This window comes from Muscardinus avellanarius (genome assembly GCF_963383645.1).
Source record: "Muscardinus avellanarius genome assembly, chromosome: 1".
NCBI lineage: Eukaryota > Metazoa > Chordata > Mammalia > Rodentia > Gliridae > Muscardinus > Muscardinus avellanarius.
Genome location: NC_137786.1, coordinates 85,917,154 through 85,944,481, shown reverse-complemented (window position 1 = coordinate 85,944,481; position 27,328 = coordinate 85,917,154). Strand labels below are relative to the sequence as shown.

Genomic DNA, 27,328 nt, shown 5'->3' with positions numbered 1-27,328 from the left:
AAAAGCTTGATCCAGGCACAGTGGCACATACCTGTAATCCCAGTACTAGAGATGCTGAAACAAGAGAATTGTAGATTAAAGCCTAGCCTCAGAAATTTAGTAAGATCATCAGTAATATAGGGAGACCCTGTTTCAACATGAATAGGAATGTAGTTCAGAGTCATATGATCCCTAAGTTCAATCTTCAGTACTATAATCAATAATAAATAAATAAATAAATAAAATGTGTTTGTGTATTTTATTATATATATTATATAATATATATATATGTATGTATATAAAATTTAGTGATACATTGTACTCAAACATCTCAATGGAATACAAGATTTGTGAGGATATACAAGCACACATCACCCAATTAACCTTTATCCAATTCCCCATCCCATTCCCTCACCCTCCCTCGATCCCATTCTTGATTTAGTGATTGACTTTGATATATCTGTTTAAGTAAATCATGTGCTTTAGAGATTCCATCTTCACCCCTCCCATTCTCTCTGATAGGCCACTTGATTGCTCCTCCATACGGCCCTTTCTTCAACTAGATTTTCTCCTATTACCCATTTCTTCCTATTCTTTACATATTGGAGAAAGGATCTGATTTTTTATTTTCTGTGATATTTCCCTGTGGATGCCTCATTGCAGGCTCCCATCCCACTCTTGAAGTCCCTGGCACTGGCCTCACTGGCTCTGATCCCAGCCTCGCTGGCCCCAGCACCAGCCTTGCCACACAGCAGGCTCTGATTCTGGCCTCTAGGGCCCCAGCACTGGCCTTGCCTCATGGCAGGCTCTGATCCTTGCCTCTAAGGCCCCAGCACTGGCCTTGCTGCAGGACAGGCTCTGATACAGGCCTCATAAGTCCTGCCACCAGCCTTGCCTCATGACAGGCTCTGATCCTGGCCTCTAAGTTCCCAGCACTGGCCTCACCACATGGCAGGCTCCTATCCTGGCCTTGCAGGCCCTGGCACTGGCCTTGCCTCCCAGCAGGCTCCAATTCCGGTCTCCTTGGCCCTGGCACTGGCCTCACTGCATGGCAGTCTCCTATCCCAGCCTTGCTGGCCCCAGCACCAGCCTCCCCTTTCAGCAGAATCCTATACTGGCCTCAGAGGCCCCAGCACCAGCCTTGCTGGCCAGTGAGCTCTGGTCTCTGTCACTGTGAGCAGGTCCTCTACAGATGTTCCCTTTTTTCTTCCATTTTTTTTTTTTAATATGAGAAAATAGTACGTGTTTTTTGCAAAAGCTGGATGCCTGAATACCTGGTGGCAATAAATTTTGTCTCCCCTACAAAGGCAGAGGTACACAGCTTCACTACAGAAAGTAGGCTCTGCTGCTCCACGTGCACCCTGGCCTCCTTCACTGTACAGAGGAGTGCAGTAGCCATCAGGGCTGATGTCTTCCTGAATACGCAGCATGCCAGCACAACCTGACTATGCAGGGATCCCTCTGATATGCCCCAAACATGTTTACTAGTTAGCATGTTTTCCAGAATTCCCAAGCATGTGGAGCAGGAGCAGTCTACTTTTGGGAAGATTTCCTCAAAAGTTCAAGGTGGATTGGACTGGATCTGTCTGTCCCTCCAAACACTGGTCACCACCTCTGCCACTGCCATCTTGATACTCTCCTAAACATCTTTCCCACACAACATGTTTTCCAGAATTCCAGAGCAAGTGCAGGAGTAGCAGTCTGCCTTTGGGGAGATTTCTTAAAAAGTTTAAATGGATTGAATTGGATCTCTGCCTCTCTCAAAAACTGGCCACTGCTGCCACTGCCACTGCCATCTCGGTTCTTTTCTGAGCACCTTTTTCACCCAGCATGTTGTTTAGAACTCCTGAGAATGTGTGGCAGTAGCAGTCTACCTTTGGGGAGATTTCTTCAAAAGATCAAGGTGGATTGGATCAGATCTCTGCCTCTCCCTAATTACTGGAGGCTGCTGCCGCCACTATTATCTTTCCACTTCTTAGAATGCTTCCAGTTTCATAAATGCATGTGGAATGAAATTATGAAGCATGTCAATGTAATCTTGCAAGTGCTTTTTATCAACTGGGCAATTATAATTTGAAAAAAAGTTGATGGGACTGAAGAATAAATTTGAATAACTTTATTTGAATTCAACTTTTCATTACACAGAATGTTATATAATGCTCCTGCCCATTTCTTGACTTTTTAAGAACTAAGAGTGATATATGTTTCCTCTGAGTTGAACTTTCAAGTTAGTAATAAGAATGTAAGTAATATTTATAGCTTCTCATGCCACTGTGCCAATAGTGATATCAATAAGCTTGAAATTTATAACTGTGGTTTAATGACACATATATTATTTTTGAAATGAGATGTCAAAAGAGTAGTTTAGTTTCTATAACCTTTAATGTAAGAAAGTGATTAAGAGGGCATCAGCAGTGCTCTTCTGAAGTTTTCAATTTTACAATTGCTCTTAAATACATTATATTGTACTTCTTGGACTCTTCTGATTGCTAGATAAATATGTTCATGCCTCAAATTAACAGCTGCTTGGGCTTCTATAGATATTTTAAGGGGTATCTTCATTGATTATATTTCCATTTATTTTTACTTTGTTTCTGTATTAAATGCTTCTTTTGCCAGAAGATTTTTCTGACATTGTAAAAATATTTGACAGATTTCATGAATAACATAAACATTTCTGGAGCTTTGCCATTAGTTTTTCCTAACTACATTTTTCAAAATATGAATTTATGTTAAGGAAGAAAATTATTGTGTTATTAAAATATTTTAATCTTCACGGACATTTGTGTGTATTGATATTCAAATGTATTTTTTTCTACTATAACTCTCACATTGAACCATCATCAGTGGAAATAATATTTATTATTTGTTCTTTCTACTTAAAATTTATTTAGTAAAGTTTTGTTAAGACAATGTGTGGAAACTGTGAGGATTTCATACCTTTTATGCTTACTCTGAAATAATAAAACATTTTGTTATAAAATCAGGTCTCAAACAAATAATCAAAACCTCTATTTTTATGATGAATAACAACCATAATCTGTTTTTTAGTGTCACCTTTTCACTCCTGATGATGGCTCATACTTGTGCAGGACATATTTATGTTGACAGCAGATATGATAAAGATTCAATAATTTAACATCTTGATGTGAGTATGGACATTTTAGGTCATTCATTGACTAAGAATTACTTGTTCAATTCTTTTTCTCTTAGCCTTATGCATCATAACTTTTGATCCCTCTATGACTGAAAATAGAAACAGAAAAAATAAAGCAGAAAGTAAAGACTTCAGTCTTTCTTTACTTTCAGAAAGTAAAGAATTTATTCATCTTAAGTGACTTACAGTAATTTAGGATGATCTCCAATGCTGTCATCTTGAAGTTTAAATCTGATTCTAATATATGATGCTTTTTTGCTTCCAAGGGTTTCATGCTCTTCCCTTATATCCACAACTTCCAATTCACAAATAGCCCAGATTTCATTACTCTAGCTGATGATCTTTCCTTAGCTCCTTAGAAATGTCACCATTGTTCTTTGACATATGAAGGTCTTTGGGAACTGAATATTGAACTATTACCTACATGACTCATCTTAGTCCATTAAAAATAGTTTGTCATCTTGTTAATGGTGTCATTTCCTAAAACATCATTTTATACCTCTCATTCTCTTTATCTTTGTCTATGTACATCTCAATCTCTATCTTCATCTCTATTTCTCTATTTCCTAGATTACCACAGAAAAGGGTAGAATATAATCTTCAAACATTTATGTCAGACACAAGCCCAAAAGATTCCATTAAATTGTGGATGACAAATATTACTCATACGAAATAGTTTCACTGTTTCTATTTTCATTTGACTTACAATTGGGGTCACATGCACCTCTTTTCCTCTTGTGAGAGTTAGACCTCACAGCAGAGTAGCACCTCTTTCTACAAGTGTATTTTTCATTTCTCTTTAATGTTTTCTATGCTTAAACATAATGAGAGATTTTAAGAGTCATATGAGTAGTTTTAATTAATTCCCTTATAAATCTGCATGTTAGATAAATCATCTCACTTTAATATCTAATATATAATACATCTTAGTGCTCAAGTCAAAATGTCCATTTTAAATCTGTATAATATTAAAACCATGAAAAGTATCCCACACCTATAATCCAGTAGTTGGGAGGCCTCTACAGGAGGACGTCAGGTTGAAGGCCAGCCTCAGTGATTTAGAAAAGCCCTTTGAAACTTTGCAAGATGGTATTTCAAAATAACAAATAAAATACAACTAGGTGTATGGTTGATATAATACGCCCCTGGATTTAATCCCTAGTTATAAAAAGAAAACAATGTGTCTAACACTAGAATGAAAATTCTTCTATTCATAGAGCTTATTCAATCATTTTAAATCAGAAGAATTTACTGTATTGTGTTTGCTTGTAATTTACGCTGCTATCTTGTAATGTGCCTTCTAATGAAATTGTCTTATCCTAAACTTACTTTTTATACATTTCTATCACTTAATATCTTGATGGGAATATGGATATTTAGGTCATTAGGTGATTAAGAATTACTTACATGTTTGGCATATAAGCAAGAAACATAATAGCTTCCATTGTGTTTCAAGTGTTACAAAACTGTATAAAAATCAGAACATAGTATCAATAATGAGGATAAAAGTCAAAGAAAAATATGAGCCATTTTCTCATTTTTATATGAATATTACTTATTTTCTAAAAATTATAATTTTCACCAGGTTGTGAATTCAACAAACTGATTTTACTCAGCTAAAAACAAGTTGGACATTTCTTCTGGATAATGCTATTCACCCAGTCTGTTATTGCTATTCGCTTAATTTATTTTGACTTTTAAATAAAATATGTTTTGTTTTTTTCTAAAATTTAATTTGTGAAAATAAATAAGCTAGAATGCTATAGTCTTTAAAGAAAAATTTCTAGTTTAAAAACAGCATTTTCTTTTTGGTATGAAGAAAATAAAATTCATCTACAAGCAAGGGTTATAGATCCTCTAAGTATAATTTTTTTCTGTAGAATAGAGAAATTTTAGTCTAGACTATTTAAAGTATAAATGTGACTAAAATATTAATGTAATTGTAATCACCTAACATGACCAGTTTGTATATTAAACCACATGAATGATCAGCTTGTTTTGTGGGTGAGGTTCCTTAAGCCACACAATTTTATTAAACTATGCCTAATGGCAGATATGAGTACTTAAGGTTTGTAAAAATAATTAGAATATTTTAAATGATTATGAAGATTGCACTTACTTTATATTACAAAAAATAAAGTAGTACCTGATTGAAAATAATGTTTTAAAATGCTTGTAGCAAGTTGTAAAAATTATTGAATTATGAAATATATAGGATATTGATCAATTTAAAGTGCTATTAATTTGGTACCAAATAATTTTTTGAAAATGTATTCGTGTCCTTATATAATAAAATACTATTTATAGGGTTTTTTTTGTGGTACTGGGAATGAAATCCAGGGGCTTTCTACATCTGTGCAAAACCTATTTTATTTTATTTGGAAACAGTGTCTTACTAAGCTGCTGAGAGCCTCACTAAAGAGCTGAGGCTTGCTTTGAACCTGTGTGATCTTCCTGTCTCAAATTCTCAAGTACTGGGATTACAAGCATGTGCCGCCATGCCCAACTTAATAGTTTTGTTTTTGAAGCATTAGATTTATACTTTTCTTTTTTCTTTCTTTCTTTTCTTTCTTCCTTCTTTCATTTCTTTCTTTCTTTCTTTCTTTCTTTCTTTCTTTCTTCTTCTTTTTTTCGTGGTACTTTGGTCCCTGGAAACCCTTCTACCTCCAGGTTACACTCCCAGACCTATTTTTATATTTTTATTTGTAAACAGGGTCTCTTAAGCCAGCGTGGCTGGCTTCAAACCTGTGCAATTCTCCTGTCTCCACCTTCTAAGTGTGGACATTACAAGCGTGTGCCACCACGCCTGGCTAGATTTATATTTTTCCAATTTACAATTTGTTCTAAAATAAATATTACAAAAGACCAGATTTTCTCTCAGAAAACACCTTCTAGTTGTTATTTTTCCCTTTAATCTAAGGTTATTTATAGTTTTAGAAAATAATCGACAAGATTCTATTATCTTTCCAGCAGTCTTGGATATTTAAAATATAAAATTAAAATTTTAATAACCTAGAGGAAAATTTTTTATCACTGAGTTGCACTTCAAAATATTTATTGGGTCTATGGAGACATGTTTGGCACTATGGGTGTCAAAATGGAAATGCAGACATACTTTTATGGAGACTCTTAAATAATTTTTAGGTTTTCTAATTTATATAATTATCTATCTCATTTTATTATATCAATGTGATTGATATGTATGAGATGGATAATAAGGAAATAGCAAATGTTGCTATTTTATAGAAAAATATATGATTCATGTAAGAAAATTTATTTTAAAACATACTTTTATTCTTCACAGAATTTAAAAACAATTATCTGATATTCAACTGTACCACTTCACCAAATCAAGGAGATGAATCACTTTTTGCTATACAATAAAACTATTTCTCTTTTCAAACTTGTGAGACATTTCCGAAGAGAGTTTTAATATCTAAATTCCTATGTGATGGTCCTATACACATTGGTAGCACTTAATCTCAATAATCAATCTCTCAAGTTCTAGTAAACTGTTCTTTAGATAAAAGATGAAGCCTGATTTTTATTAAATATGAACACCACAATTTTCTTCTTCAGATATTCAGGTTTTAAATACTTTTGATTGCTCCCAATAGCAGTATATCTCTAGATGCCCAGTTAGGTTTCAAAAAAAAATTATAAGCATGAACTTTTAGAAAAATTATAATAAAATTATTTTGTCTTCTGAGTCTAGAAGACATACTTATTGAATGAAAACAATTAATGTAAAATATATTATCCAGAATTTTTTTTAGATATACACTGCTTTGAATCTATATTGTATTGCAATTCACAATATTTTATTTATATATAATTTATAAGATATTATGAAGTGAAGATTTGAAGTGGTAAAAGCCCCTTCTCTTCAGGATCAAACTAGGTAAACCTAAGTAAAAAAGAGAAGTGCACAAAACAATGATTAAGAAAAATTAAGGTTCTTGTGAATGTGTGTTTCTGTGTGAGTGTGGCGTGTGTTTATTGGGGTAGGGAGAGGTTACCTGCTTGCAGTATGGGGTGAAACACATTTGGGGGAAGTTATGAGAGTATTGGGTACAGGATGACTGTCTCTGGCAATTTCTTCATAATATCACTATATTTTAAAAATAATTGCCTGCTTTCTCACTGAAGGAACTGAAACTGGCTATTTAGGAATCTTGTATAGGACCTATTAGACAAAGAAATTTTGGTATAAAAATTTAAAGGAATTTGTAAATGATAACACTATACTTCAGTTATTGTTTTATAAATTCATGCTTTCTTCAGGGATATTTATTTATAATTTAAAGAGGCTGATTCTTCAAATTCTTCATATTTTTAAGAACATAATGATGAAGCAGAAAAATTGTCTGCTGGAGTAAAAGCAAAGAGATTTGATGCTCACTGAGTCTTGTGTTTTATGGAGTTCTGCATCTTGAGAACTTTGCCTCCTCCTCTGCTGCTGAACTAGGTTAATATTTGTGCCTAGCTTTATCTCTTCTTTGATATATTTTATGACAATTAACAGCTCCAGTGGAATGTTGGAGCCACTGTGTACAGATTCCTGATACCTGACTCTGCACCTCTCTTTCAAGCTCTATATTCAGTGATGGCCATTGCTTGCTTGAGATTCACAATCGTTTAGAAATTTAATCACAGAAATTTAAAAATTATTCTTTTTATATCACCTTCAATAATTTTTAAAATTTTTGACTAAATATAGTACTATTGCTAATAATAAAGAATGAAAGTCACTCTAGTAAGGAATGTAAATTTAAAGAAATGAAAAACATGAACTTATACCAATTGAAACATAATTAACATAACAAGTGGAAGAATGGTAACTGTATGAAAATCCTCATGGAAATTTCTCAAAAGACTAAAAATTAAATTACCAAATGGCTCACATTTATCACTCAAAACATTTATTCCAAAACACTAACATCAGCATACTATAGAAATACATGCATAGCCATGTTTATCAGCAGTGCAATTCACAATAACCAAGTTATAAAACCAGCCTATGTGCCCATCAATAGATAAGTAGGTGAAAAAAATAGCATATACACACAATGGAGTATTAATTAGTCATAAAGAAAAATAAAGTATGTCTTTTGCAGAAAAAATGTTGGAATTAAAGAATGTGCTGAGTCAAATAAGCCAGACACAGAAGTTCAAGAGCTATAGACTTTCTATCATATGTGGAAGCTAGAGAGAGAGAGAAAAAAAAAAGAATAGAGATTTTCATGAAAGTAGAGAGGAAACTAGTAGAATAGAGGACCAAAGAATTCCTATCAGAGAGAGGGAAGGGTCAAGAGAAAAGAGAGGCAATGGGGGATGAAATTGACCAAATCATGCTATGTGCATGTGCAATATATCAAAAAGGAAAACACAAACATAAATTAAATTTTGGCTAATACCACATCTTTAGGAAGTATTGACATATATCAGACTTAGGTCACAGCCAAAGTCAAATGAAATGATGGAGTTGGCCTTATTTTATTATTCCATTAGATAGCATTTTCTAGTTTCTTATAATTCTCACATTGGGGAATTAAGTGAATTCACAGCTTGGTACAGTAAATTAAAAAGTGTGAGTGGTCCTCATGGGATATCATAGAATAATTCAATTAGCTCTTTTAAGGGAAACATTCTTTTTTAATTTATATTTTATTTTTATGTGGATCATATTAAAAATGGCATACATTCAGATGGTGCTTGGTGCCATCTCTGACCCCCAGTTCCCCTTCACCCACTCCCAACAATGAGTGTCCAGGCTAACCATGCTACATTCATACTTCTACACATATTACAATGTAGTTCCTTCATTAATCAACATCAATCTTCTTCATCTCCTCCCCTTCCATTTTAGCTTTGCTGAGGTTTCCACTCTATTTTCTGGACTCTCTCTAGTATAGTCCCTAGTTTGGGCATATTACAGAAAACATATGTTCCTTCTCTTTCTGTGCTTGGCTGATCTCACTTAACATAATGTTCTCCAGGTCATTCCATCTTCCTTTGAATGACATGATTTTGTTCTTCTTTATAGCTGAGTAGATTTCCATTGTGTGTATTTTCCATATTTTTGCAATCCATTCATTTGTTAATGGAAACATAGGTTGATTCCATGTTTTAGCTATTATGAATTGTGCTGCTATGAACATAGGTATGCATATGTTACTGTAGTTCTGATTTCAACCACTTTGGACAAATACCCAGGAATTATATAGTCAGATCATATGGTGGATCTATTCCCAGTTTTCTAAGGAATCTCCACTCGTATCTCCATAGCAGCTGAACTAGTTTGCACTCCCACTAACAATGTAAAAGAGTTCCTCTTTCCTCACATTCTTACCAACCTTTGTTGTTATTTGTTTTCTTTATGTTTGCCACTCTGATTGGGGTTAGATAAAATCTCAGCGTAATTTTTTTTCTTTGCATCTTTCTCATGGCTATTGATGTTGAACATTTTTTTCATGTATCTACTCATCATTTGTATCTCTTCTTTTGTGAAGTGTCTATTCAATTCAGTCACCCATTTCTTTATTGGTTTGTTTGTTTTGCTAGTATAGAGTCTTTTTTTGGGGCTCTTTGTATATTCTGAATATTAGCCCTCTATCAGAGTGGTGTCTGGTAAAGGTCTTCTCCCATTCTGTAGGCTTTCTATTTAGATTCTTCCAGACCAATGGGACAGAATAGAAGATGCAGAAACAAACCCACACACCCAGAGTTAATTAATCTTTGACAAAGGGCCAAACTTTTATGTTGGATAAAAGACAGCCTTTTCAACAAATGGTTCTGGGAGAACTGACTATTTGTAGAAAGATGAAACTAAATCCTTACCAATCACTGTACACAAGAATCAACTCAAAATAGATCAAAGACTTAGAAATTAGACCACAGACTGTGAAATTATTAAAGGAGGGCATAGGCTCAACACTAAAACATATAGGCACAGGCAGCAACTTTCTCAAGACCTCTAAAGTCAGAAAATTAAAGCAAGAATTAACAAGTGGGATGGCATCAAGCTAAATTTTTTTTTTCTCACCAAAAGAAACCATTAAGGGAAACATTCTAAGAACAGAGAGACTCCTGTGCTGATATCACTGAGATTAGCAGTCTATGCTAAAATGTCTTAAAAGGTTTCTGTGCCCAGTCCAATACGCATTTATTTTATTAAAAATACAGACTTAAGGGGGCAAGTCTCAGTTTAGATGCTCTAAGAACAGGAAGAATTGGCTTGAGAGAAGGTGACACAAATCAAGGATGTGTGGTGATTCAAAACATTGTTGTTGGTTTTTTTTTTTTTTTTCACTTTCTCTGGGTTGTGTTTCAGGACAGTGAGATAATTTGAAGTGGCCAGGTCAGACTTCTATTCCAGTGGAGTAATGGAAAAGGAATTGTTTTGTTTTTCCTTTGCATACATGACCTTGAGTTACTGGCATGGGTTGTGTATATTTTGTTATTGTGTCATGGTTACCATTTGAGCACCATCAGTTAATACTCAAGGGATCTGACTGGGGTGACAGGAACAGTGAGGGCCATCCACATGAAGAATTCAGAACATTCTTCAAAGCATTATTTTTACCTCCTCTTTCAATCCCACAGCCTCCTTGATAAAGAGAAGAAAAGAAACTGGCTTCTTCATGAAAGATTCTTTCCTCTAGGATTTGTGTCAAAAGTGCAATCATGTGTGCTGTCAGTGACAAAATGTCTACAAAAACAAAGACTGTGTAATCGATGTTGACTGCTTTACTGTTTTAGAAACACTAGTAAGTTGGTAGCAGAGTACTATGACATTGGAATTAAGGAAAAGATTTGTCTTTTCTGACTTTCCCTGAAAAGCTATCTAAATATAAAATAGACTATGAAAAATTCCTTAAAGAAACTGTTATAGTGTGGATTTAGATTGTCCTCCTAGACATCATGAAGACAAGACAGCCACGTAGGAGGTATGAGTTGGTTGCTGAGGAGGGATTTCTGAGGTGTATCTTTGAGGATTATTTACCATCCCTTCTCATCTTGCTTTCTCTCTTGCTTCAGGTTTCTATGATGTGAAAGCAGAGACCATGAGCTCTCTCTTTCTGCTCCCTACATCATGACTTGTGCCCCACAAACTTTACCTGACCTAACATGGATGGGACCTCTGACTTCCTCTGAACTCTAGGCAAAAAAAATCTTCTTTCCTTTAAGTTGTGGTGCTCAGGTGTTTTGGAATACAGCAGTGAGAATGCTGAGTTAAACAGGGACTGAGACTAGAGTTAGGCATGTTGCAGCTAAGTTTTAAGTGGTCATTTGGTTGTGAAATACATGTACTAAATATCTTTTTCTTGATAATATTGCCCTAAAGAATATAAAATGTGTAAAATTATGAAAAATTATTAATTTGAAATTATTATTCCAGTAAGTAAAAGAGTCCTACATATTTGGGTGTGAATAAGTTTTAGTAACACAAAATTTTTAATTATTAAAAAAATCCATCAAAATATTCTTTTATTGGATTTTTGTCACACTTATAAAGAGATGTTCCAAATAAGGTGAGATATCTGATCATGATATGTAAGAAATCTAAAACATTTAAACTCAATCATTGCTAGGTCACTTAGTTTATGATAATAGACTGATCCTGAAATAGTTTAATTATATTGTCATTATATATTAGACTGTTTGCAAAAACATTTTTTTAAGTAACCAACATTTCTTTATTGGAATTAGCAGAGATAAGTGATTAGGGTTGGAATTAAGGTGAATAGTTAGATGGCAATATAAAATCTACAAAGCATAGTGAGTTTGTAAAAATATTTAATTCAAGATTCAAGAAATGGGGGAAAGTAGCTTATTCACTTCTCTTCGTGGTTGCAGATTATTAGCTGAGACAACCAATGACCAACTTCTTCTCTGTTCTTGGAATATTTTCCCTGGATTTATGTATTCATTTATTTTCCAGGTATAAATACCAATTCAGAATACACTACACTTAACCCATTGAGTGTTTTTAAGTGACTTAAAAGAAAGAAAAATGTACGAAAGTTATTGCTTTTCATTTTTTCTAAATGTCATTAGTATATTGGAACTATTTTCTTTTTCTTCTCTGTTGAGGGAATTTTGGGTTACATTGTGTCTTCTTTATCTCTATAATTTATAACTTATTTCTATTTTCTGATTAGCATGTTGTATTTCACAATCTATAAAACATAGATTTTTCTTTTTCACATAAGCTGGTTGGGATAGACTCTATACATCCACACATACACAAGATAATTATCTCAGTAACAGTAGTTGGAAACATGTAATTGGTGAGATGTAAATATCATTACTTTTGTAAAACTTCTCATTTATGCTAAAATGAAAATAATGCTTATTTTGTAATAACTGCTCATACATTTTTAAGAATTCACATGATGTATATTAAGAAAACAAATTGCTAATCTTCAAGTATTAACATATTTTATATGATAGCCTGTTGAATATTTTAATTTTTAATAGTATTTGAATGCAACAACAAATGTCTATTATAAGGGGCAACTAAATATGTATAACACAATTATGACAAGAAAAATGTGATTAGCAGTAAGTTCCTGCCACCATTTCTTTACCAGAGATATAATGATAAGTTCATCCAACTGAAAAATCACATATAAAACAAATGCCATAGTATTTTGGTTAATTATTAACAACTTACTAAAATAAATAATACTTTCAAAAATGATATAATATTATCACATTCATACATATGAGAGAGAATAATATATTGGCATTGCAATACATATAATATGAGGCAACCAATGATCAACTTCTTCTCTCTTCTTGGAACATTTTCCCTGTATTTATGTATTCATTTATTTTCCAGGTATAAATACCAATTCAGAATACACTACACTTAACCCATTGAGTGATATATATATATATATGAGAGAATATGTATATTTCCCTCACAGTCATAATAGCAATGATTTCATAATTTGATAAACCTTTGCCTGAAAGCAAGAAGTTTCAGTAGTTGAACTTTCTAGTATAGATCTTAAGAGACCTTACAGCTGACCACTACTATCTTACTGCATTTTAAACAACCTACATAAGGCTTAAATATAGAAGGGAAGAATCAAAGTCCTTGTAGCTAGATTCAAGTCAGTTTCATAGCCATTATGATATTCTCAAGTGATATAGTAAAATAATTACATTATCAAAGTTAATTTATATCTTAAACACATATATCTTAATGGCATACCCTTTCTAACCAGGAGTTCAAGATGTAATATCATCTACCACCAAAGAGATGCTTATGATCACACCTTTGTAATTATATTTAAATAAGTTCCTTAGTACTTTGTATCATTTTACTCATTCTACTCATTGCCAACTAATTTAACTAACAAGATAGTATAGATGTTCCAGAAACAGAAACAGTATGAATAATTCTTTCAACTATTATTTTAATTTTAATCATCTTAACATTTTTATGAATCATATTTATAATTGAAATTAATAATCTATTATTATCTGTAAGTGCCATAGTCATCTGTGATATTGAAGCAATAAGTATATAAAACATAAATATTTAAACTTTTATTCTTATATTTAGGAAGATTATAATCTTCTCAAATATTTAAAACCAGGAGAACTACAAATACTAATAGATAACTAGGTAGTATCACCAATAAACTTATCAATTTGTATATTAATTTTATCTGAAGATGTATTATGTTCATGAGCTATATCAGTATTAGACTTAAAAACAGATGTACTTCCAGATGACTTAATCAGGCAACCCTAAAATAATCTACACAATCATATTTATATTATAGGCAATGTTCAGAAATTTGTAGGTGAAACCATAGTTTTATGCCAATTGTATTTAAACTAGTTCCAATTCAAAACATTTTTAAAATTGATGAGTCTTTATATGATAAAGTCATTATTAATCTATTATATAGCATTTCTATTTTTGGAAGGGTACTGAGAATTGAACCAAGAGGCATTCTACCTTATATTCATATGCCCTGGGATATAGATATTTTGAAACATGTTCTCACTAAATTGTAGAGGGGCCTAATACCTGATGCTGACTATGAACCTGGTATCCTCCCAACTCAGCCTCCTATATACTACATTTTAAGCTAAAGAATGAGAATATAAACCTCTCCATAATGAAATGCCACAGTTAGACATATCAGTATAATTTATTGCTATTATTTCAATAATCTTAGCACTATTTATTCTTTTTCATATATATACTATATGGGAGAAAATAATAAAAAACAATATTTTGTTTTTGTCTTTGGACTGCTTCTAAGTCATGTTTTCTTATTATTAACTGCCCCATTCCCACAGTTTGAGTGGTTTCTGCCTCTCAGTACGTGTATGAATGAATAGTTAACTAAGTACTTAATGGACCATGAATATTTGCTCTTAACCTCAGCCACAGTTATAGAAATTCAAAATTAGATTTGATGCTACTAAAACCTGGGAGGTACAAGTTTAGCTTCCCCAGTCTGCAATTGCTATTTATCCATGCTGAAAAGTGAAGAAAAGTGTCGGGGCCCACTCGGCAGGACTGAGGTGGCACCCAGGCTTGTTGCCAGCGTGGACTCAAGATGGCGCCTGGGCTTGCAGCCAAGTCACGAGGCTCACGAGGCTGGCGGTGCCCTGAGCCTGCGCAGTGAGCCCTATCAGGCGCCTTACGGATGATTAGTGACGCAGCGCCTCGTGCTACCACCTGCCCGCCCAGGAGAAGGTTAAAAGCGCGCATGCCCTAGCGGGGGGAGCTAAGAGGGTTGGTGGAGTGATGAGGGAGGAGATAGAAGACTGATGTTGTTTTTACCTGAGAGGGCGTTGAGAGAGCATTGAAACTGGGGTAATAAAACTGCTTGAGGAAGATCGTGTAAGAGTCGTCACTGCGTGCGACAAGTGGTGGCCCGTACGGGGAACTTCGCTTTGATCAGAACCTCGGCAGTCCAGGGCAGCTGGCTGGTAAGTACTCCTTTGACTCCGAAAAAGGAGGAGGAGGCTCCGTTTACGGAGGGTTATTTTCCCCGATCAAAGGGGGCTCCATTAAGGAGGATATTTTTTAGTGTAAGCAAGTTACCCCGATCAAAGGGGGCTCCATTAAGGAGGATATTTTTTAGTGTAAGCAAGTTACCCCGATCAAAGGGGGCTCCATTAAGGAGGATATTTTTTAGTGTAAGCAAGTTAGAGAATCGGGCTGGTCCTGATTCGACAAGATAGAAGTAAATAAGGCTCGCGGATAAGCGAGGCTCGCGGATAAGCGAGGGACAGCGTTGTGAAGGTTCGCAGGTGTTGCGACGAAAAGGTCTAAGGTTGCTAAAGTGAAAGCAGCCATTTTAGAAAATTTGAAAGCGAAAGAGATTTCTAAGAAGGAAGAAGCTCTGTTAGAATTCATAGAAAAAATGAAACGCCCTAAACCTTCCGCTCCTCCCCCTCCCTCTCCTAATCCGCCACCATAGATGGAAGACACCTGAGGTTAGTTGGAAAAGGCGCCTAATGTGTAAAGGATAGGTCAGAAGATTAGTTCCTAACGTAAGAGTTGTAAACTGCTGCTCGGTACCGTAGAGATGAGTTGTTTTCTTTAAGATCTTTGGGGAATTATTTCTACTTTCCCTCTTCCTTTACCTTGGTTAATGAGGTTGTTTTATTGATACCTGTTTTCTGACTTTCTGCTATGCTTCTATGCACCCTTGGAGACTTTGGAATTTCTGCTCTTATTGCTGTAATTGTGGCCTCTGTGGCCGTGGCAGTTATTGCAGCCACTATGAATGCTCTATCCTCACATGTGGCTGCTGGCATGGCTCAGCAAGCTCAATTATCTGGAATATATGTATAACGTATGTGCAGTATCAGAATTTCTCCCATGCAGGCAATTTGTTTCGTCAATTAAGCAAGACGCTTCTAGGAACTTGGAGCCGTGAATTTGAACACACCATGATTGAGCTATGAGCATCCATCGCTGCAATTAATTCTACCCGCGTGGAAGTCGCCGCAGTACAACAATGAATGGACTTAATACATGGAACATTGGGTTTTTTAAAAGACTGGGGTGGCATGGCGTTCTGGGCATTCTTGCTGATGGTAGCATGATGTTTCATGGTTGGATATATCAGGCGAACTCGACAACGCACACTGCAACAACAGCGCATATTGGTGCAAGCTATGGCAGCCCTTGAAGCTGGCTTATCTCCCCATGTATGGCTCAGTATGCTGGATCGGTAGTCAGTGACGGGTAAGATCGTCCCCGGGACCTTTCAACCTAAGACAGGGAAACAATCATGCTATTGTTCTCCCAATGACGGGTAAGAATGGTCCTTGAGGGTCGGCAACCTAAGACAGGCACGATCCCGAGCCTTATTTTAATAAAACAAAAAGGGAGATATGTCGGGGCCCACTCGGCAGGACTGAGGTGGCACCCAGGCTTGTTGCCAGCGTGGACTCAAGATGGCGCCTGGGCTTGCAGCCAAGTCACGAGGCTCACGAGGCTGGCGGTGCCCTGAGCCTGCGCAGTGAGCCCTATCAGGCGCCTTACGGATGATTAGTGACGCAGCGCCTCGTGCTACCACCTGCCCGCCCAGGAGAAGGTTAAAAGCGCGCATGCCCTAGCGGGGGGAGCTAAGAGGGTTGGTGGAGTGATGAGGGAGGAGATAGAAGACTGATGTTGTTTTTACCTGAGAGGGCGTTGAGAGAGCATTGAAACTGGGGTAATAAAACTGCTTGAGGAAGATCGTGTAAGAGTCGTCACTGCGTGCGACAGAAAAGGCCCAAGAAGAGAGAATTGCCATAAAAGAATGCAAAAGCCAAAACAGTAGGACCTCTGTTTTAGTCATGTCCATTTTCTTTTTCCAAAAAAAAAAAAAAAAATTGGTTGCATAGTCACCAAATGTGTTTGTGTGAAGGCTCTGCCTAACATACTAAATACATTTAGGTACATTTCTTTTTTTAGCATTTTTACGTGGATCATATTGAAAAATGGCATACATTCAGACTGTGCTTGGTGCCCTCCCCCCTCCACTTCACCTTCCGCTCCTCCCAACAATGAGTGTCCAGGTTAACCATACTACATTCATACTTTTACACGTGTTAGAATGTAGTTTCTCCATTAATCAACCTCAGCCTCCTTTGTCTCCTACCCTTCCTCAGCTTTGCTGAGGTTTATAGTAGAGTGTTCTTTCTCTGCTTCTCCTTTTCATGCCCTGAGATCCAGATGCTGACTTCTCATGGACTGAACCCAGGATTTCCAAGGAAACTGTGAACAAGTAAATTTTCTGTAAATTGTGTGGTCATATTTTCTTAGATACAGCAATGAGAATGCTAAGATATGCACAGACCAAAATGAGATCATAAAAATGGGGAGAATGGAGTTGTACATTCCTTTTATAAATTTGTGACTATGATCCAGGAGTGGCAGCAAATGCCTGGAATCTGAGTACTTGGAAGGCTAAGACAGGAATATTGCAGATTTTAGGTCACCATGTATTAACTTAATGAAACTCTGTTTCAAAATAAAAATAAAATAGGGGTAGGGGTGTAGCTCAGAGATTGTATACTTATATACCACTGAGATCAATCTATAATACACACAATTGTGAATATGATACTCAAATATATTAGAATTGATTGTAAAAGTCACAGCCTTTGAGAATTACCTTTGATAAGTTGTGCACAATTGCAAACTTTGTTAAATTTGCAGACATAGCAAAAATAAAATAAAATCTGCACAATTGTGTAACATGAACATTAAGTTAACATCTAACATCAAATATTGAAAAATGACCATTGGCTTTTGTGCTTTCTTTATTATGTGGAAAAAGGCATTTATTTTATAGAGTTTGTCTTTCCCTGAGTTTCATGGTTAATTAGAAGTATCAAATGTTGTTCTATTTTTTTTTTTTTTGAGGGTTTGGGGATGGAACCCAGGGGCATTTGACCTCTGAGCTACACCCGCTGCCCTATTTTTTATTCTTTATTTTGAAACAGGGTTTCATTAAATTGCAGAGGGCCTCACTAAGTAGCTGAGACTGTCCGCAAACCATTATCCTCGGGTCTCAGCCTCCTGAATGCTGGGATTACAAGCGTGCGGCACCACGCCCAGCTTCAGATGTTGTCTTTGAACGTCTACTGTTTATCTTTCTCACTACCTGGACTCTTGCCACTTTGTGAAATAAAGAACACATTCTAATATCGCCCTTGCCCTACAACTATAAAAATAGATATTAAAAAAGCAAGCTAACTATCAGTAAATGATAGATAAGTTGAATTTCTGCATCCGGATCAGTGTTTAGGAATGGTGACTTCCGGGAAGATGGCGACCGAGAAAAGCGGGGCTTAAGAGCCCCGCTAACAACAAATCTCCATTACCACAAAATCAGCGCCTTTGAAAGCCAGACAACAACATCACCAGAGGGAAAAAAAAAATCACCAGGCTCCAGAGAGAAAGCGGACTGAGAACAGAGCCACAGAGGAGATCCTCACGCCGAGGATGCAGCTTCATGCCCGAGGACGCAGCAGCAGCGCCATACTGCTGGCGGCACCGGCGAATTCACGAGACGGCCACAGCAAGCCTAGGGGAGCCGCTGCGGAACAGCCAGGCGGGATTTCTCAGCGCAGAGGACATCTAAAGCTCCCAGAGGCTGAGCTCAGCACACGCTGCAGGGATTCAGAGTGGAAATCAAAACCAAGAAAAAAAAAAAACGCCAGCCCCATAGCCGAGGGCGTAGCAGTGGCGCCATATTGCCACCGGCAGCAACAGCACCGAATTCACCGAATTCAGTACAGCTACATCTGTGTACTCAAGAACAGTGAGTCAAATTGCGGGCCACAGAGGAGAAATCCCAGTACTGTACTCCCTGGGACTTGACCCAGTGGTAGAGGGGCGGTGGCAGTGATATCACACCATAGGAGAATGTGCAACCTGGCACCCCCCACAGTCTAAAGCAGCCTCTATCGACTCTCTGGGTCGGAGACTCTGTGATACAACCCAGTAAAGGAGTAGTGGGGTCTGAGATACTACTGACTCGAGATCCAGAGCACCTTAAGTGAAGTCATAGTGACCCAAGGGAAGAACCCAGAGAAGGCACAAACTTCCTAAATCATGGGAAAGAGGAATAATACTGGAGCAATGAATGCTCACAACCCCACAACATCAGAACCCGATAAAACAGAAAATCAGAGATTTCTAGAAGATCAAATCAGGAAAATAACTGTAGAAATAATAGAGGTGCTTCGAAAAGAACTCAGAAAGAGCCAAAAAGAGATAAAGGATGCAATTAATGAAGTAAAGGCCTCAATTCAAAGCACAAACAACCTATTAGACCACATGGAGAACAGAATCTCGCTCTTAGAAGATGATCATTCCAAAAATGAGTGCATAGTTTCTAATTTAGAAAAAAATTCCGACAGCAGGAATCTGATATTGAAGAAATATGGGTCCATTTTAAGAGAGCTAACCTAAGAATAATTGGAATAGAGGAGGGAAAAGAAAGTGAAACCAAAGGGATCAACAATCTCTTCAAGGAAGTAATAGCAGAAAATTTTCCAGACATAGAGCAAGAGGTCGATACGCAGGTCCAGGAAATGTATAGAACTCCCTTTAGACAGGATCAGAGAAGAGGATCCCCACGCCACATAATTGTCAAAATGACCAATGTGGAAGCCAAGCAGAGAATCTTAAAGGCAACAAAAGCAAAGGGCCAAGTGACATTCAGAGGCAAACCAATTAGAATCACTCCAGACTTCCCAAACCAAGTTATGAGAGCCAGAAGGGCTTGGACTAACATATTCCCAATTTTGAAAGAAAACAACTTCCAGCCAAAAATTTCCTACCCAGCAAAACTTTCTATCAAATTAGATGGAGAAATAAGAAGCTTCCATGCCAAACAGAAACTGAAGGAATTTATGTCTTCAAAACCAGCACTAGAGAAAATACTCAAAGAGATTAACTATAAAGAAGAAATAGATAACACACATCAGAACTAGAGAAACAAGATTTTCCATCCAACAGACAACTAAGATTGGTTATCTGTGGAGATTCATTACTCATGTTAGTCTTTTACCTATCTTTAAAGGGTATTGTTTGCCTTTATTGTTGTTAATTTTTAGGATTTCTAGTTGGAATATTAATATTCCTTCAGATATAGCATTTGGAAATATTTTATCCCATTCTATTAGTAACTGTTAACTCTGTTTATATTGTCTTTGGATATATAATGTTTTTTTATTTTTTAGGAGTTTGTATACTCTTCTGTTGCCTGTGCCATTGAAATCATAACCAAGAAATCACTGCCAATTTCAATGTTGTGAGGTTTTATGACCCAGATTTTCTCCTAAAAGTGTATAGTCTTAAGATTTATATTTAGGTCTTTTATCTATTTTGAGTTAATACTTGTATATGGGATTAGGTAAGGGTCCAATTTTATTCTTTTCCATGTAATTATTATTTTTCAACAATATTTAGTTAAAAGATTATTATTCCCACCACCAAATGTTCGTGGAAACCTTGTCAAAAATAACTTGACAATATAGGGAAGAATTTAGCTCTAGGCTTTTATTTAACTCCAATGGTTTATATATCTGCCTTTAGAATAGTACTACACTGTTTCAATTATTGTAGCTTTATATGGTTTGAAATCAGAAAATATACATCTTCTAGCTTTGTTCTTTTCCAAGATCATTGTGGGTACCTAGAGTCCATATTCCATATTAGGATAGATTTTTTTTCTGAAAAATAAATATATAAATATATGATAGTTTCACCTAAAAAATAGAAAAAATAGATTCTCTGGTAAGAAAGAAAGCAAAAAGAAATATTGAAATGTTATCTTTAAGTCATCAAAAGCTTGGTATCAGACAAATGAAACTGTTATGTGAGATTATCATTTTTAATTTTTGATAAATTGCTATAATACTAGATGTCAACTACTAAGCCAAGCATGGGAGGGAGGGATGGGGAGAGAATGGGGTGGGGATCGGGTGGGGGCTGACTGGGCAATGTGTGCATGTATGTCTACAAAAGTATGTATCCCACTATGATGTATGAATACAGTGCACCAATTAAAAAAAAAAAAAAAAGGAATGGCTTATCCATCACTGAACTCACTGAAAGTTTGAAATATCTTCACTCTTCTTCACTGTCTTGCAGTTTTATTCTTGACCTTTCACATTATTCAGATACTTGGTAAAATTAAACAACTTCATAAATAAAAATATGTACATTAAAGAATATATCACTTTAAATGTCACTAGGATATATACCTAAAATGAACCAATTAAGCTTTAAAAATAAAATGGCATATTTTGAGAGGTTAAAATATTAATAGGAGAAATTTCTACTGCTTTGTCCCATTCCAAGTTTCCCTGTGAGTTAAGTAGAAAAATAAAAACAAATAAAAATAAGTAATAATACAAAATTTGTTGGATAAAATAATTGTGTTTTATTCAACATCATTTTTTCTCACTGCCCTTTAACTTGCTATCCTCTTCTATCAATCAGCCTGCCTCTCAAGCACTAATATTACAGATGTGCACCACTATGCCTTTCTGAGAATAGTAAAGATAAAATTATATTATTATTATTATTATTATTATTATTATTATTATTATTATTTTAGGTCCTGTGATGGAACCCAGAGGCAATGCACATCCAAACTACACCCCTGGTTCTATTTTTTAGTCTTTTTTTATTTTTTGAAATGGGGTCTCACTGATTTGCAAAGGGTCTTGCTAAGTAGCTGAGGCTGTCCATAAACTGCAATGCCCCAGTCTCCACCTCTTGAATGCTGGGATTACAAACATGAGCCACCATTCCCAGCTAAAATATTATTTTATTAAATATATGTCTGCTTTTGCCTTTTTCTTTCATGTTATACATGTTATACAAATTCTTCTTTTTTTTTTGGTATTTGGAATTGAACCTAGGGGTTCTTTACAACTGAACAACATCCCCAACCTTTTTCAATTTTTTAACTTTGAGACACAATTTTGTTGCCAAGACTGATCTTGAGCATGGTATCCTTCTGCCACAATCTCCTGAATAGCTTGAATTAAAGGCATAAGCCACCTTGTGATTTGTGTGTGTGTGTGTGTGTGTGTGTGTGTGTGTGTGTGTGTGGTACTGGGGTTCCTTCTTCTAACTCTGGGCTATACTCTCAGACCTATTTTTTTTTTTATATTTTTATTTGGAACAGGGTCTCTTAAGCCAGCGAGGCTGGCTTCGAACCAGCGCGATCCTCCTGTCTCCGCCTCCCAAGCGCAGGGATTACAAGTGTACGCCACCATGCCCAGAGACCTTGTGATTTTATACAAATTATTTACATATGTTATCAAAGCTTTTAACTTTTTGGTGGTATCACTATTTTGTTTGATTTTTATTTTTTGTTTTTATCAATGCATTGTATCCATACATCATGATGAAGTTTGGGGTGATAGAGGCATACATGCACACAGTGCTTATTCCCACTTCCTGAAATGCTGAAAGCCAGAAGGTAAGTAGCTTTGACAAGATGATCCACTCACAACCAATTTTTTAATTAATAGATGTCACTTGAATCTGGGAATCTGCTGAGAGATAAGGTGAGGCAGTGGCAGCTTCCAGTGTCCTGGCCAAACAGTTGCAGGGACCAGCTGGCCCTTTGCTGTGGAGAAGGCCTCCGTCACAGTGGTAGGCTCCCTGCCCTGCCTCACTGCCTCCAGACCCTACTCACTGCACAGCATGTTCTTGTCTCCACCACCATGGGCAGGATATCTAAAGAGCTTCCCATTCTTCCTTGCCTTTTTTTTTAAGTAGCAGAAAACAGCACGTGTCATTTGCAGATGCAGGGAGCCAGATTCCCTACCAGCAATGGATTTTATCTTCCAATCAAAAGTGGAGGAGGCCGACAGCCTCATCATTGAGAGCAGAATGTGCTGCTCCAAGCACACCCTGACTCCTCACACAGAGCAGAGGATCACTGCAACCATGAGCACTGAGGTCTCCTGGGAAGCCCAGCACAATGAGCTGGCCCAGCCATACAGGCAGGGCTTCCTCTTGACTCGCCCTAGATATTTTTCTTACATAGTATGTTGTCCAGAATTTCTGAGCCTGTGCAGCAAGAGAAATATACTTTTTGGAAGATTTCTTCAAAAATTCAAGGTTGGAAGCTGGGCGTGGTGACACATGCTTGTAATTCCAGCATTTGGGAGGCTGACACCAGATGATCGCGGTTCGCAGATAGCCTCAGCTACTTAGCTGAGGCCCTCTGCAACTCAGTGAGACCGAGTTTCAAAATAAAAAATAGGACAGGGGGTGTAGCTCAGAGGTTGAATGCCCCTGGGTTCCATCCCCAGACACGCAAAAAAAAGAAAAAAAAAATTTAAGGTGGATTGAATGGATTTCTCTGCCTCTCCTGAATACTAGTCGCTGCTACTATAACCATCTTGTTTTCCATCTCTGCAAAACTTTTTCTTAAACAGTATGTTGTCATAGAGTTCCTGAGCTTGTGGGGCAGGAGCAGTCTACTTTTGGGGAGATTTCTTAAAAAATTCAAGGTACATTTGATTCAGGATCTGCCTGCCTCTCCTAAATACTGGTGGCTGCTGCTGCCGCCTTCTTGGTCTCTCCTAGAGTATATCGTTAATAATTTCTGTGCATGTGTGGCAGAAGCAGTCTACTTTCTGATATCTTCTGGGATGTGACAAGTCGGGTCTCTCTCCGGTTCCCCGCAGGAGGCAGAACCCTGGAGAAGGAGGAGGAGACACTACTAGGCAGGCAGGCGATATCACGAGGCAGGCGATATGGCGAGAGAAGCAGCGTTCCCATGCATAGTCCCACCCACAAGACGTATACCTTAAAAAGAGAGGTATTTTCCCCAGTCAAATGCTTGCCCAGAGCCAGCAGACACTTTGGATCTTCCATCATGACACCCAGAGAGCCAGCTGCCATCTTGGATACCACCTAGCCATGCTCTGGTGGCCATCTTAAATCTCATCCAGCCCTGATTCCACCCAACAGCTCCACAGTGTGCTCCCTGCTCTGCAGCCTCTCAGTGCTTCAGTTCCAGTCAACACTGGCTGATAACATTACACTGAGGTAAGCTTCCCATTCCTTGGACAAGCAGGTTCTGGCTTTTAGCTTCTTCCAGACTTGGGCTCACAGCTGTTAAATAAACCCAAATATTTGGTTCCCAAATTCTATGGGGGTAACCAGGCTGCCCTGCGATTTTGTAAGGATAACAGAGACGTCTTTCTCTAACACAACCATGTTGTTTCCGGATGTTCGGCAGAATCTTGGGACACCAAATTCCTGTTTATGTCCTCTCCCACTGACCAGTCATGGAGGGAAGGCAGCCATAAAAGATAGACTCCAGTCTGCACTAGGCCGTGTTCTACTTAATCTCCAGACTCTAGGTTTATCTGGGGAACTGTGCCCTAAGTGGCTCATTTTTTTTCTGCACAAAAGTCTGACCCACAGCAAGGCCGGCATCAGAGCCTGCCATGAGGCAAGGCTGGTGCTGGGGCCTCTGAGGCCAGGATAAAAGCCTGCCGAGGGGTTAGGCCAGTTCCAGGGCCAGCAAGGCCGGGATCGGAGCTCACCGTGAGGCAAGGCCAGTTCTGGGGACTCTGAGGCCGAGATCGGAGCCTGCCCAGGGGTTAGGCCTTAAATCCCCTCCCTTGGCACTCTCCAATACCACTAAGGCCTTCTTGTTATATACTGATGAGAGGCAAGGGATAGTCACAGGAGTGCTCACTCAACCCCTGGTACCAACCCAGGCAACAGTGGCCTATTTATCTAAACAGCTTGACCATACAACTTGTGGGTGGCCACCCTGTCTCAGGGCTCTGATGGCAGCAGCCACACTCACAAAAGAGGCTCTAAATTTGTCTCCAGATGCCCCTGCAGGTTTTTTCCCCACATAGACTCCAGGATTTGCCTTCTCCTCGAGCACTCCCTTTTCTGTCACCTTCTCTCATTCAGGAACTTTATTTATTGTTCATGGAAAATCCAGATGTTAAACTGTCTCATTCTCTGGTCTTTACCTCATCTATCTTTATGAGTGAGCCAGGGTTCAGGCCCTGATTTGTGTTCACCTAACAATGTTCACTCTTGTGTTGTTATGATTGAAGCTTTAGCTTCAATGGGATTCTTACGAACCAACTAACAAAACTCTCTCTAAAGCTGCAAATATCATGGCCTGAACTCCTGCCACTAGCTCTGTCCTCCCTTGAAGCCCCACCTTTCTGAGCCCCTTTGAACTGCTGTATGGATGCCCTTTTCTGCTTAATCTCGTTCTTCATTTGGACCCCTCTCCTTTTTCTTCCTACTTTTTCTTCCTACAAGTATCTTTCATACTTGTCTTTTCTCAGGCACCTTCTTAGGGAACATGCTGACTGGTATCTTCCCCAATATGTGACTGAAGAAGCAGCCCCACACCCTGCAGTCAAGGGCCTTAAGCCAGGGGACCAAGTCCTCTTCAAGTCACTTCCACCAAAATATCTTCAACCATGGTGGACTGGGCCTTTCACAGTGATCCTCACCACACCTTCCACAGCCAAACTGCTGGGGGACCCAAATGGGCATCATTTTACCTGGCTAAACATGGCTCCATTAAAACAGTCTCATGACAAATTCTCTTGCACAGTGTTGAGGCCTACTAAGCTTCATTTTTCTCGGCATAATTATTTTTGATGTTTTTATTTTAGCAGGTCCACTTGTTTACATACTCTGGTGCTCTCTTTCTTTGGATGCCATATTGCCATAACTCCTTGTCTGCTAAAGTCTCCTTGAGCATACATCATCAAGCTATCTAGGGTAACCTCCGACTCATGCCACAGCTCTACTCCCACCTGCCCACTTCTGGAGGACCCGACCTCTCCCAACCAAGGGGGCCCCCTTACAATACCCCTTGACAGCAAGAAGTGGTTTAAGATTTAAATCTCCACCCATTATTAACAAAAGGCCAGGAAGACAAGTTGGGTCCCTCCCCCCTTCCCCCCTTCCCTGCAGGAGGCAAAACCCTGGAGAAGGAGAAGACTCAGCTAGGTAGGCAGGTGGATATCACAAGGCAGGTGATATTGCAAGAGAAGCTGTGTTCCCAAGCATAGTCCCACCCCCAAGATGCATACCTTAAAAAGAGAGGCATTTTGCCTCTAGCCTCGGATGAGCCCACAGGTCTTCAGTACTGTCCAGCCCCCCATCCCTGAGAGGACCACAATAAAACGTACCACGCTCCCTGGTCTCTCTTGCCGCTTTTTTACATACCACGCAGATCTAACAGGATGTCCCTTCAAAAATCACTTATCTTGCAGTGGCGGGCACCATGCTGCTGTCTTACCTCTAATTCAGCCATTTCCCTCTCTCTCTCTTCCATATTTCAGATAGGCATTCATGACAGAAATATTTCCATATGTTGTCCCAATTAGCTATTAAACTAAAATCTATTGTCAGGGTTTCTTAGAGGAATGCATGTCCAATTTGGCTGTTGCCAACCATCACTGCTGCAGCTGTGGTCACTGCTGAGGCCACAGCCACTTTCATCTTCCTCCCTCTTTAATATTTTTTAATAAAAGAAAACAGTATGTATATTTTACAGAAGTTGTGGGCCTGAGTACTTAGCAGCAATAGGTTTTGTCTCCCTGCCAAGAGCTGAGGCCCACAGCTTCACCATGGTCAGTAGGTTCTGCTGCTTGGAGCACAGCCTGGCCTCCTTCATGGTCCAGAGGAGCACTGTGGCCAGGAGCACCTTTGACTCCCTGGATGAATGGCACACTAGCCAATCTGGTTATGCAAGGCTCCCTCTGAAGTGCCCTGAACTTTTTTCTTACATAGTATATTGTCCAGAGTTCCTAAGCATGTGGAGAAGGTGCAGTCTACTTTCAGGGAGATTTCCTCAAAAGTTCAGGATGGATTAGATTGAATCTTTTTGCTTCTCCCAAATGCTGGCTGCCACTGCCACCACCATCTTAGTTCAACTCCCAAGCATTTTTTTTTTTTTTTGGGGTAAGCATGTGTGGCAGGACCAGTCTATTTTTGGGGCGGTTTCTCCAACAGTTCAAGGCAGGTTGGATTGAATCTGTCTGCCTCTCCCGAATATTGGCCACTGCCGCCATCTTGGTCCATCTCTTCTCTTTTATATTTTAGGTAGAAATTCATAACTGGAAGTGTCTCTGTATATTGTCCCAAACAGATATTAAACCAAAAACTGTTGTCTAGGGTTT

General features: G+C 37.9%; 1 pseudogene across 1 annotated transcript in view; it reads right to left on the bottom strand.

The window, feature by feature from the left end:
- Positions 1 to 27,328, bottom strand: part of LOC308271602 (glomulin-like) — a 112,818-nt pseudogene that overhangs the window by 54,732 nt on the left and 30,758 nt on the right. The window lies entirely within an intron of this gene.